Raw genomic sequence first — 13,607 nt, 5'->3', positions numbered from 1 at the left:
CAGTAGGGCCTTGTGCCCATAAATGTGCGGGTAAAGTCTGTAATCGGTGATCCATGTCTCTGGATACATAGTGACCTTTGAAATCTCGTAAAAACAATCTTACTCCTTCCGGAGAACAACATATAATAGCCCCTAGGGCTTTCAATGTCTTTATACCTAACAAGTTTTCTGGGCATGATTTGGTAGCAATAAATCTGTAGTTCGTGTCAAGGGACCAATCGTAAGTGGAAGTGGCTGTGATACTTCATTAACAATAGGTTTTCCTGAAAAACCAAGGGAAACATTTTGAGAGCCTGAGAGGGGTGCCCCTGGAACTTCACTACGTTTTATTGTTGTTCGACTTGCCCCTGTATCAAGTAAGAATTTTCTGTCTTGACCTAATAATTCACTGTGCACATAAGGTCCTTCTTGATCTACTGGGATTTCAATAAGGGGTAAGTCAACTTCCCTCTCTAGGCTTTTTCATGCGTAACGCTGATACTCAGGATATTCATACTGTGCGGTCTGATACATTTGTCGGGTTGTTGTTTGTGTGGCAGCAACAGGCAACGGTGGTGCAGCTGGCACAAACTGTATTGGCTGTTGTGCGGCTGGCATGGCCTGTGCATGCTGCGGAGCTCCTTGTTCATTCTGATCTTGTCTGAGTGGCCGTGGTCTTTCTTTTGCAATACCTACAGCTATATTACGCTTCAGGACTGGACAATCGTGTACATAATGACCTAGTTGTTTGCAGTAATTGCATGTTCCTTTTATAGGAACTGCTGAATCTCCGGAATGTGTCACACCCTTTTTGTGACCATCCGCTGGTACTGTCTGGGAAACTAGCATTTTCATTTTAGTGTCCTTCATACGTCTTTGTTCGTGTTCTTGTTCATCTCTAATTCTATTGTGATGATACTGTAACATTTGCAACATTTGTGACGGAGTGTTACCCTGCCATGTACTCTCGAATTTCAATACTCTATTCTTCACTTGAGGCAAGGAATTTTCCACTAATTTTGTCACGAATAAATGTGGATATGACTCACTATTTGCTTTTATCCCACTATTTATACCAAAGCATTTTTCAAATCGGGCATAGAAATCGCTAGTGTCTTCATCTTGTTTCTGTTTACAGGCTGAGATTGCACCCCAATCTTCCTTTTTCGTAGCTAATAAACGTGGCAGTACCTGTACTAGCAAACCTGGTAGTGCTTTAACTTTATCCCCAAGCCCTGAACCTGCAGTTCGACCTCTTTCTTCGGTTTCTAATGCTGTCCAGTCTATCTTTTGGTCCCCCACTTCCCACTCTTTTTCCTTAAGTTTTTCATAAATGCCAGCAGGCATTAGCACCTTTAATATCGTCATAATGTCAGGATAGGTATACTCTCCCATTAGTAACATGTCTTTAATTTCTCGGTGGAAACCCGCTGGGTCCTTGTCGTGACTGGGTACCACCTTTTTCATTTCCAACAATTCCATTTTAGATATGGGTGTATATACAAATACACGGTGAAACTGATTATCCTCGCCTTTTATTGGGTGCACTTCTCGTAAAGGATTCTGTCTATCCATGTAATACGGCGTTCTTTCCTTGTGAGGCAGCGAGAAAGGATCTGGGCTTACAAAAAGAATGTACTGCTTTCTGGATACGAGTATTTCTTTGATTAACTTATTACCTGAACCTTTCCATCTATTCGTGAGTAATTCAGTTAATATGTCAGGTAAAGGACCAGGGTCGGAATGTTGGTTCTTATATAATATAAGAAGTTGCTGAATCATGTAAATTCCAGCTAAACGCTGTTCATCTGGACTGAGGTTCAAAAACGTGTGTGCTACTGTGTCATCACCATATTTTCCGGGACTATCAATCCAATGAACGGCGGACCTAGCTAATTCTTGCTCATCCATAGAATCGAGGAGGTGGTAACCCCTTCGTTCTCGGAGTATTTTGTCAGCAGCTTGAAACGAATGTTCGGGAGACTTCAGATTTATGATAGGTGTCGGATAAGTTCTGTTATTATCTGGACATATCGAATGAATCGGATCAGTAAAACATCTAGTATTATTGCAGGACCTTCCTCTACCTACATAGGCTATGGTATCTGACTGTCTTACGGGATCCCCTGATTCGGGCACCTCGTTTTGTTCAAACTCGTCTGTCTCTAATCTCTCTTCATGTATACGTTCTATTTCTTTCCTTATTTTTCGACACATGGCTACTATACTTCCTTGTTTATCATGTCTTCCGTCTGATATATTCTGACTCCATCTCGTAAGAGTTTGCATTATTTCCGGGTCCACCCCCGGTCGGTCTTGATTTCTGATCACACAATTTACGAGAAAACGTAGCAATTCCCCCTGTATCTCCACTTTCTGATATTCCATAGCTCTGTTAATGCATTCAGGATCTCTCCCTGTTTGGACGAAATGATATATGTTATCCAGGTGCGTAGCCATTCCTGGTAGCTTCCCTAAAAACCCTGCAGCTCTTCTGATACGTAATGATGCCATGACCATTTCATCCTCTTTGCCGGGCACCGGGTCATATCTACAATCTACTAAAAGGTCCTTAAGCATGCGAGTATTTATAAGTTTGGGCGTACGTGTATGTACTGGTTCTTGAAAAGTAAGTTTACTTATTCGGGGTGGCGTAGAATAAATGCTAGTAGCACCTCCGGTAGCCCCATCTGGGGTACTGGGCGCGAAAGGATTCGTTGAACGTGCTACAGCAACTACAGGTGTGGACACAACTGTAGAATCGGCTGCGGAGACAGATGCGGAAACAGATGTGCTTGCCGAAGTTTGTGTCGGAGTTTGTTGTTGCACAGAGACAGATACCTGATCTTGACGTTGAGCCCCCCCAGCAGACGGTCTATGTGGTGCGGGGTTAGCATACTCGGGAGCTGCGTCATCTAAATACGAGGAAAGAAAAACATCTTCTGCGGTTCTGGGATGTCCTTTAGGATGTACTTTTATTGGAAACAATGGGGGTGGCAAGTCTTTTGGTATCTCCGTAGTAGCCTTAGGTAATCCTTCGGCCAGAAGGGGATACATACCTCTCATAAGGGCATTTCTTTGCCGATCGGCTTGCTCTGCTTTTACTCGTGTACCCTCTTCAATCAATAAACTTTCTCGGACTTTATTTGCACTTTCTTTGCTTCTCTCTTCCTGTCTTAGCGCTTTCTCGGTACGTCTATGCGATTCTTTACGCCATAACTCAACAGCGTCTTTCTGTGACTGTCTAGCTTTCCTTTTCCACAACTCTTCTTCTACTTTCATAATGCATTCTGCATCCCAGGTCCCAGCTACGGGCCATCTCTGACTTTCCGGTAATTCTTTGGTGTAGTCCACCCATAAATCAAGAAATAATATGGCATCTAAGCCATGTTTGTGATACATGAAGTGTCCTGGAGTGTCCCTAGGAGGAATAGGAACTGCTTCTTCAAGCACCCCTTTTCTAGTAGTGATCTGTCTTAACTTCGAAAAGAGCGGCATATTGACAACTGATCTGATACTTGAACTTGAACACACTTAGTACAAAAATACAACAATGAACAATCATTCATACCACAATATGCAAGACGTTTAACACTTTAAACATTAAACATTTTTTTTTTTTAACCTTTAAAATGACCAACAATGATGATCGTCTGCATAACTAATCACCAAGCAGAATTCTTGACAATAACTAGATACTTCGGAATACTTGATATACTGCTAAACAGTACAGATACACTGCTAAAACAGTGCAGACCGGATTTGTGTACCCAAATCCGTCTTGACCGGCACAACCTAAGTGCACGTCAGAACGCCTCCCCAGCAATGGTACTCACCGGGTAGCTCGGAACGGAAGGCCTCGAAATGGGACTGGACTGGACTCGACACTGCGGACATCGAACTCTGGACGTCGGGACTTCGAAATCTGGTGGGCCTCTGTATACCTCGGATCTTGCTCTCTCTCTGCTAGGCTCTGGTCGGGATACTTCGCACTTCTCACCGCCTCGTCTGGGTTGATCGCAGCCTCAGTCGCCCCCGCTTGACCGGAGGGAGCTACAGGAAATCCTGCTGGTACGCATTATGGTCCGTCCAGCTGTGGCAGGAGACCGGGCCTGCAACGCACCACCGGCGCGTGAGATGAGAAAGTGTCCCTGTTCGGGCGCCAATCATGTGGTAAATATTTTATTACCGGGACTGAATTTAATACGGGATCTAAATAAAACAGCTCAGTGAAATAAGAGGCAGAATCCGTGGTATAAGAGGTTTCTGAATGGGCTTTATTCAAAATGGCCGACTCGAGTCGCGGCCTTCATGTTCCGTCACCACGGGGGTTCAGGAAGTGAAGTACAATATTTTATTGACAGTCAACCGTTTTTATAGAATGTACATTACAATGAAACAAATGCAGAAGGCGTAACAATTGATAAGAAAAGTGACAATTCATATGCGTAACCGAAAATGGGCGTAATAAGGAGTAAAAAGGAACATAATTGGTTATGATGTCATATATAGGTGGATCTATAAGATAATACTTGGCATAGATGCGCGCGCAGCAGCATGACGTGTGATTGACGTGCAACCAGGGGGTGAAGGGGACTTGACATTTAGCTCTACATGTGGAGACGAAAAGTCTGGAGGGTCAAGTCAACCTAATCCCAAATCATATCTAACATCCTATGTTTAAAGAACTATGTTATCCACAAGAGAAGGACTCTCGTACAGAATCTATTCTATACTGACTGTGCGTGCGTGTACAAGTGTCTAAGTGTCTACACTAAATGCGAGGGGGTAGGAATATTCCATGGTAACAGGGCTATGAATTACTTGCATTAAGACAGAGAAGCCGGGCCTTTTGCTCGGTAGCTGGAAGAATGTTTACTTAAACTACTAGACAGGAATGCATCGGCTAAGGAGTGAAGCAGATAATTCGAAGGTGAAATACGGTTTCTTGGCAGGCAGGCGAAACCGGCCGAGGCAGGCACCGTTAGCCGCACAGGGAGTAGGACAAAGTTCATGGACACGGATGCGAGCTCAAGCTGAAGCTGTCAAAGGCAGAGGGAAAAGGAAAGGCTTGATGGCAGAATCAGGGCCTACTCGCCCGAACTGCAAAATGGAGTAACTGAGCCATATAAAGTCGGTGGCCTTTCATACTTAGGAATCGAATATCCAGCCCATTCATGGCGGATCTGACAGAGGACATGTTGACGGTGGACGCACATGTGTTTGCGTCTTAGAAACTGGAACGGGAGGGAACATACATGTACTGGTAACATGCACATAGAACCGTTGGGGTCCAAGATAGGGGACATAACTGATCATGAAAATCCATATTTCCACACCCTGGTACAGGAAACTCCGTGCTGGGGGCGAAGCCTTTTCTTACCTAGCCCCACAGCATTTGAACTCTCTACCTGTACATCTACGTAAGTGCTCGGATCTTCTTCACTTCCGGAAACTCCTGAAAACAGAACTCTTCAGTAACTGATCCCACTAGCCAGGCATTTCTGCTCCTTTACCCCTTTTGGGACGATTCCGGCGCTTTACTAATCCCTTCATTCATTCATTCATTCATACATACATTCATTCATTCAATGAGGGATAAAGAGTGACAAGTGAGGAATGAGAAGAGAAGAATAAAGTGAGGGGATGTGGACTGGGTGAGGTGTAAGATAGGATGGGTGAAGAGTGAGCTATGATCAGTTAGTACTGGGAAGTGAGGATTGAGGAGGGAGTGATAAGAAGTCAGAGATGGTACATGAGGGCTAAGGAATGAGGGGTGAAGAGTGAGCTATGATCATTGAGTACTGAGAGGTGAGGATTACGGAGGGTGGGATAGAGTCAGAGATGCGATGTGAGGGATAAGGAACGAGGGGTGAAGGGTGAGCTATGATCTGTGAGTACTGAGAAGTGAGGATTGAGGAGGGAGTGATAAGAAGCCAGAGTTGGGATGTGAGAGTTAAGGAACGAGGAATGAAGAGTTACAAGGAAGGAATGAGGGGAAAAGAACAAAATTGCAGGTATGTGGACTCAGTGAGGTGTAAGAGAGGAGGGGTGAAGAGTGAGTACTGAGGAGGGGTGATCAGTGAGTACTGAGAAGTGAGGATTGACGTGGGAGCAATAAAGAATAAGAGATGAGATGTGAGTGCTAAGGAACGGTGGATGAAGAGTGACAAGCAAGGAATGAGGAATACTAAATGAGGAGTGAGGGATGAGGACTGATTGATATTTCCATTTGAGAGGGTCTACTCTAATGGGCCATATTTATCAAGGGTTGCGTCGCTTTTGCACCACACAACAGGGTGCAAAAGCGGCGTAACCCATGAGGTGCAATTTATCATGCCGTGCAAGGCCCCCTTGCATGGCCCTGAGTGGCTTGATAAATCTAGAGTAACGCAACTCAGCCCAAATTTCTGGGTTGCGTTACTCTGCCCCAGGGAGGCGTTCCATGGGCATTGCATGGGTGTTCCCATGCACCCACCAATGGATTTTGGCGCATTCCCAGATTTACCATTAGTAGTAGACCTGGGAATGCACCAAAACTTCTACGCCACCCCAGGTGAGGCGTAAAAAGGAGAAATATGTTTATTTCTCTTCATTCTTTCCTCTTTCTATGTGTGCTGCGTTATGCAGCACACATAGGAGGAAAATGCCTCAGGATTGGTTTTGTACAGGATTGTTTTTCATGTACAAAAACAATCCTGGTTACAGTGCAGGCACCCTTACACCATGGTGCAAGAGTGTCTACATTAGCACTAGGCAGCACAGTGTACACCAATGCTTTGCAAAGGCAGGAGTGTGTTGTACAATGTTAAATACGGCACATTCCTGCCCTTTCCATATCACGCAGCGCAGCTCGACAAGGTTACTTGCTGCGCTGCATGATATGATGATAAATATGGCCATAACTGTCTGCAAAGTTATGAATTCCACCACAAGAATTACCTTCAAAACTATAAGCAAACATTGATGACACACGCTCAGCAGGAGAACGGCCGCACCCAGGACAGTGACAAGTTATAGGATTCAAACATTCTCGACCGCTAAAAAGTCCAAAATTTACAATCGGCTATCATGTGTGCTGCAGTGTGTAGCAAGTAATGGCAAAGCCTATAGGTCTAGCCTGTGAGACCTTTAGGCTTTGGCAATGAATTTTAGCCATGTTGCATGGCATTACTAAAAATAATTTTTAAAAAGTGCTATGACAAAGCTCTCACGTCATTTTGCAAGTGCACTCTTAAATGGATGTGCACACCTACAAATCTGCACTGCCCTGCATCAAAAGAAAATGGCAGGAATACACCATATCCATGAGATATGTCACATTCCTGTCCTTTTACCCTGAGCTTGCGCACAATGGGCTGCCATGCACCAATGCAGGCACCCTTGCGCCATGATGTAGAGATGATTGTTTTTGTGCAAGAAGGGACACCTGCCTGCACAAAAAGCAATCATGAGAAGTGTTTCCTCTTTCCATGTGTGTTGCAGAAAAGAAAGGGGAAACAATTAGGAGAAATAAGGATATTTCCCCTCATTACGCTGCCCTAACGCCACCCATGTGATGGCGTTAGACTCTGAAACATTCCCAGGTTTACGATTCCTCATATATCTGCTCCAGATTCCATGAATGTTGTGTGGGAACACCCACAGCAACACCCATGGAATGCCCCTTTCACGGGCACATATCTACAAGGCAATGAAAAGGCACGCAAAGTGGCTTTACATGGCCTTGCACATTTGCTGTGGCACATTGCGCCACGGGACCGTAAAAAAGGTAATGCTCCGGCGGCGCAAAAGTGCCACTAGGAGCCTCGAAAATGAGGCCCACAGTGCTTAATTTGAGCCGGTGGTTTCCGATGCTCGGCACTGGCACTAAATTGTCAATACCGGCACTTATGACGGTCTGCCACATGGTGGCACTGTTGATCTAATTTTGAAATGAGCAGATTAGCAGTTGTTTAAGGCTATTACCTGCCACCCAAGTCATGTTTTTTAGCTTTGGGGGCCTGGAATAGTCTGAATTGTTACACTTATAGGAGTTTGATGGTTAGTGTTTGTGCTGGTACTACCACAGGCAGGGGCAATGTTTTGTGCCAGCTGCAGTGACCTCCTGAAGGGCGCCCTGGCACTTATTTGTTTACAAATTAGGCAGTTAGTAAACTAAATAACATCCTGCTCAGGACAATGCAACTGGAACAGAAAAAGTTGGGAGGACTTTCCTGCTTGCCTGCACAGAAACAGAAACATGGTTGACTGCCTGCTAGGGCACCACAGTGGTCACCCGCATCCTCCCTCATTGGTCCATTCGTGGGATGGTGTGAATAGATTTTGAAGATAGAAATGCAAGACGCTTCTAATAAAGTAGAGTGTCTACAACAAAATTAAAGATATTAAAGAAATGTAATATAGACACCAAACATTGTAGCACAATATTACTGGAATGTGTAGTGGTAGAAATCTTCTTTGGAAAAGGAAACAAGAAAAGTGTTGTTTTTATTTTCTCACAAACTTCCATTAAGGGGCAACTGTGTTCATATTTGACACCGAAATGAAGCAACACCTCCAATGCAACCTGTAGATACATGTTTTGATTAAAGTATCTCTATAAGGGTGACTACATATTCAGGACTAGTTCCTGCAGCACCGGTCCACGGTTTCATGTTCCAGGAAGGGCCCCCCACAACTGCACTTCCTGTCCACAACACAATATCCAGTGACAACCTTTTCCAAGGGTTCCTTTGCAACAGCATCAACTCGCTCTCTGTGAGACTGCGGTTTCCGCACTTCCAAACGCGAAGGAGATGTTTCAGAAATGCAGGCATGAGAAACATCCGGTGACTTCTGGCTTATTGTGTTTCAGTGTGGCAGCCGCAGCTTCACCTGTCCCGAAGATGTTCTGCACTAACCGGCCTCAAGAAAGACGTTTTAGGGACACACAGGTTCCACTAGCAGGGGCTGGTCGCCTCTATCCTCTGAGGGCACAAGAGGCTGTCTCCTTCAGCCCTTGGGCAATCTTTCCAAGTGAAGAGATTCACACAAGTGTGGTAGGCGAAGCCTCTCCCAGCCCTCTGTCAAGAAATGAGGAATTCTTCCAGCTACAGGGAGGATAGTTTTCTTTTCGTTCTTAGGGACCAGACAGCCCTCTCCTGAGTGACAGCAATGCATAATAAAAATGGAAGGGTGAGCCCAAACTAAGGGGCATATTATCAACGGCCAGCGATAATTATCGCTGGCCGTTCTGTGCGTGAGAATTGTCATGGCTGGCTATCGCAGATAATTATCGCCATGCTAGCGCTTTATCAACAACGCATAGCGCAATGGCGATAATTATTCCTGCGATAGCGTTGTTTTCCATGGAACATCGCTGGAAAACCAGTGATGTTCCATGGAAAACGGCGATAACCTTGCTGATATGACCCTGTGGTCGTATCAGCATAATCCACCTCCAATATAAAGTATAGGTAAGTCAGCATTTTTGCAGACGATCGTTTTTGGCGAAAACTTCGGTTTTCGCTAAAAACTAACGTCTGCAAAAATGCCTGGGCCTCCTTGTAAATATCGCAATGTGCACATCAGCGATATTTACAAGGTTGTTGTGCCCATTGACTGCCACTTTGCATCTCATTAGCGATGCAAAGGGAGTCTTTGGTAAAAGGGTGTTAACATGCGCTAATGCATGTTATCATCCTCTTGTTAATAGGGTAAAAACATTATCTCTGCTTTTTTGGCTTTTAAAGCCAAAAAAGTGGAGATATGGCCCTTGATAATATGCCCCTTAGATCGACAATGACCCATATCAAGAAATCTAACATTCTTGTGACTTCCCACTCAAGACTTTTGTTGTTATTATCCAGCTCCTAATTGTAGGCTATACATGCCTCTTTAAAGATAACCCACAGTATTCCTCTACAGGTACCTAGCAGATTTCTAGATCTCTGTTGTGCTGCCTGGTTTTCTGCTTAGTTTCCCAAGGCTGACACCGTCAGTCCCACAATGACGAAGAAATCTCCACCTGCCATGTCTGACCTGCCTTTCTTCTTACGCAGTCAATGGTTCTGCGAGTCTGTGGATCATCTCCCTTGACAAAGACACGTTTCTTCTGATTTAGCAATGAGTGGGTTGCTCGCTCTCAACCATCCTGGTAGAGTACCATTTGCCCAGTTTAGAGATCCTTGCTGTGGCAGAAGCACTATTAGTAAAACAGCAGGGAGGGTATGCCTCCATGTTTTGCACGGCAGCAGTGTGTTAGGCTCATAGACTGTGCCGGTGAGGGTGCTGCAGCAAGGAGTGTATGCCTCCATGTTTCTCATGGCAGCGGTGTGTTAGGCTCATGGACTGTGTCGGTGAGGGTGCTACAGGAAGGAGGGTATGCCTCCATGTTTTGCATGGCAACGGTGTGTTAGGCTCATGGACTGTGCCAGTAAGGTTGCTACAGGAAGGAGGGTATGCCTCCATGTTTCTCATGGCAGTGGTGTGTTAGGCTCATGGACGTGCCAGTAAGGGTGCTGCAGTAAGGAGGGTATGCCTCCTTGTTTCGAAAGGCAGTGGTGTATTAGGCTCATGGACTGTGCCGGTGACGGAGCTGCAGCAAGGAGGGTATGCCTCCATGTTTCTCACGGCAGCGGTGTGTTAGGCTCATGGACTGTGCCGGTGAGGGTGCTGCAGCAAGGAGGGTATGCCTCCATGTTTCTCACGGCAGCGGTGTTTTAGGCTCATGGACTGTGTCGGTGAGGGTGCTACAGGAAGGAGGGCATGCCTCCTTGTTTCGAAAGGCAGTGGTGTATTAGGCTCATGGACTGTGCCGGTGACGGAGCTGCAGCAAGGAGGGTATGCCTCCATGTTTCTCACGGCAGCGGTGTGTTAGGCTCATGGACTGTGCCGGTGAGGGTGCTGCAGCAAGGAGGGTATGCCTCCATGTTTCTCACGGCAGCGGTGTTTTAGGCTCATGGACTGTGTCGGTGAGGGTGCTACAGGAAGGAGGGTATGCCTCCATGTTTTGCACGGCAGCGGTGTGTTAGGCTCATAGACTGTGCCGGTGAGGGTGCTGCAGCAAGGAGGGTATGCCTCCATGTTTTGCATGGCAACGGTGTGTTAGCCTCATGGACCGTGCCAGTAAGGTTGCTACAGGAAGGAGGGTATGAGTCCATGTTTCTCATGGCAGTGGTGTGTTAGGCTCATAGACTGTGCCGGTGAGGGTGCTGCAGCAAGGAGGGTATGCCTCCATGTTTCTCACAGCAGCGGTGTGTTAGGCTCAAGGACTGTGTCGGTGAGGGTGCTACAGGAAGGAGGGTATGCCTCCATGTTTTGCATGGCAACGGTGTGTTAGCATGTATAGGGAGGGGCACTGTCATGCCCCCATCCGACCGCACAACTGGATTGCGCCTCTTTGGCTAACAGTTCATGTTTTTCATCCGTTTTTAATCCAATATTTAACCATATAAACCATACTTTATGTATTTTTCCTTTCATTTCACATTTTTAATCCACACGCGGGACGTTGTGCTATTTTCAAAACTTCTGATGTAAAAGCTGTGCCCATCCGGACCTCTTGCTCAAACACGACAAGTGCAGGAATTCATTCAAAGCAGCGTTTATTTTAAAAGACCAATGCATTTCGGGCCCCAAGTGCCCTTCATCAGGGTGCGCTAGAAATAACAATAAAACGAACATTCATTACCATCATCATAATGCTTAACATCTAACATCATTGCCATGAGTCAATGCACTTAACATTAATTGCGTATCTCATTTTTTGCTTTCATTTAACCCCTTACGGGAAACGATTTAGATGTTACCCCTGTCTACATGAAAAGCTAATTTTCCTCCCTACCGAATTCCCAACAGTCCCTTCCCTTCTGTACAAAACTTATTCACCCCTCTTCTGGATATAATGTACATTTGAATGAACCATTTTCCTCATTTCCTGCTTGGTATACTTAAACTGTTCAACAAATATGTTAATCAAACCCTCACCCCCAACATGACCCCTGCTCTCTCCTCTAATAACCTTACAATCCTCATACTAATCACCCGACTAACTAACGAATACATTCTTCAAGCCTTCACCACCAGCATAACCCCTGCTTTCTCCACGTGCATCCTTACACTCCTCATGCTAATCACCCAACCGCTCACAACTACACTCACATACTAACAGTCATACTTCCAGATTTGTTACGATGCCGTCTCTCCCCATTCTCTCGTAATTATCACACACAAGCACTCCCTTTCATAAAGTAAACTCAACTCTAATTTACAACTCTCGTATTCACCCATAAACGCTAACAATCAACTACCCCACATTCATTCGTCAGTTTAACTAAACGTAACATTCTTCTCACAACCATCAACCCGGTTATCAAGCCGATAGATTCACATACCTGCTTCAAACACTCGCGCTAATGCGTCTCCATCTTGATTACAATAAGTGTTTATGCAACCTTTAGTCCAACCCTTATTTAAGCCCAAGCCTCTCACGACCACACCTCCTAATTAAGGCGTTAATTATCTTTTTCCCGCCGTAAAAACATTCGCAATAGTGTCTACAGGTCAAAACGCACTGCATTACCCATAGTGCCTTATTCCCAAAAAACGAAACATGGTTGCTATTGTTTTGAATTCATCGTTATCACTATTAGTTATGTATTAAATCACATTGTGTCATCCTAAATATCAACAAATGAGTGTCAGTTTTCAGTCCTTTGCTCCACGTAAAAACTCCGCTTCTTGCTTGAACGAACCCAGTTGTTGCTCCGTTCATGGCAACGGTGTGTTAGGCTCATGGACTGTGCCAGTAAGGATGCTACAGGAAGGAGGGTATGCCTCCATGTTTCTCACGGCAGTGGTGTGTTAGGTTCATGGACGGTGCCAGTAAGGGTGCTGCAGCAAGGAGGGTATGCCTCCATGTTTCGAAAGGCAGTAGTGTATTAGGCTCATGGACTGTGCCGGTGACGGAGCTGCAGCAAGGAGGGTATGCCTCCATGTTTCACACGGCAGCGGTGTGTTAGGCTCATGGACTGTGCCGGTGAGGGGGGTGCTACAGCAAGGAGGGTATGCCTCCATGTTTCTCATGGCAGTGGTGTGTTAGGCTCATGGACTGTGCCGGTGAGGGGGGTGCTACAGCAAGGAGGGTATGCCTCCATGTTTCACACGGCAGCGGTGTGTTAGGCTCATGGAGTGTGCCGGTGAGGGTGTTTTCTGATAGCAGAGCCGGCAGGAATTCTGACCTCAGAAACACAGTGCTACCATGCTTCTAGATGTGGTGGGAGAAGGTGGAAAGCTGGTGGTCAGTTAGATTGCATAATCATTGTCCTCCATCCTCCAATCCCTCAGCGCGGGTGGACAGATATGCTGTGCTGTTGGTAATAACTAAACATTGCTGCTATTATCCTCAGAAGCAATTTATTTTCTCAGCTTTGGGTGGTAGGGAGCCACTCTGATGTGCTCTAGGGTAGTGCAGATGATGCTGAAGGCGAGGTCAGGAGCTGAGTGATGTATAAAGCGAGAAGTGTTTCGACCACGGTGAGGTAGTGGGGGACACCGAAAAAAGAGCTGTTGGGGACTGCAACAATTTCAGTGATGGTAAAAGGCAAAGCCCCTTTGAAGGCAGCTCTTGACGGTGCTGTTCACCC

The 13,607-nt window shown here is 45.7% G+C and overlaps 1 long non-coding RNA gene across 1 annotated transcript; it reads right to left on the bottom strand.

The window, feature by feature from the left end:
* Window positions 1–11,451: 11,451 nt before the first annotated feature.
* On the bottom strand, window positions 11,452–12,634 carry LOC146829646 (uncharacterized). The gene is made up of 2 exons (XR_014962028.1): window positions 12,357–12,634; window positions 11,452–11,621 (listed from the first exon to the last, which is right to left on the bottom strand). It is a non-coding gene; the product is annotated as an uncharacterized LOC146829646 (long non-coding RNA).
* Window positions 12,635–13,607: the final 973 nt, after the last annotated feature.

Source organism: Triturus cristatus, chromosome 5_2 (assembly GCF_964204655.1).
Source record: "Triturus cristatus chromosome 5_2, aTriCri1.1, whole genome shotgun sequence".
Taxonomy (NCBI): Eukaryota; Metazoa; Chordata; class Amphibia; order Caudata; family Salamandridae; genus Triturus; species Triturus cristatus.
Note: the sequence above shows the minus strand (reverse complement) of the source record. Positions and strands in the feature narration are given on the sequence as shown.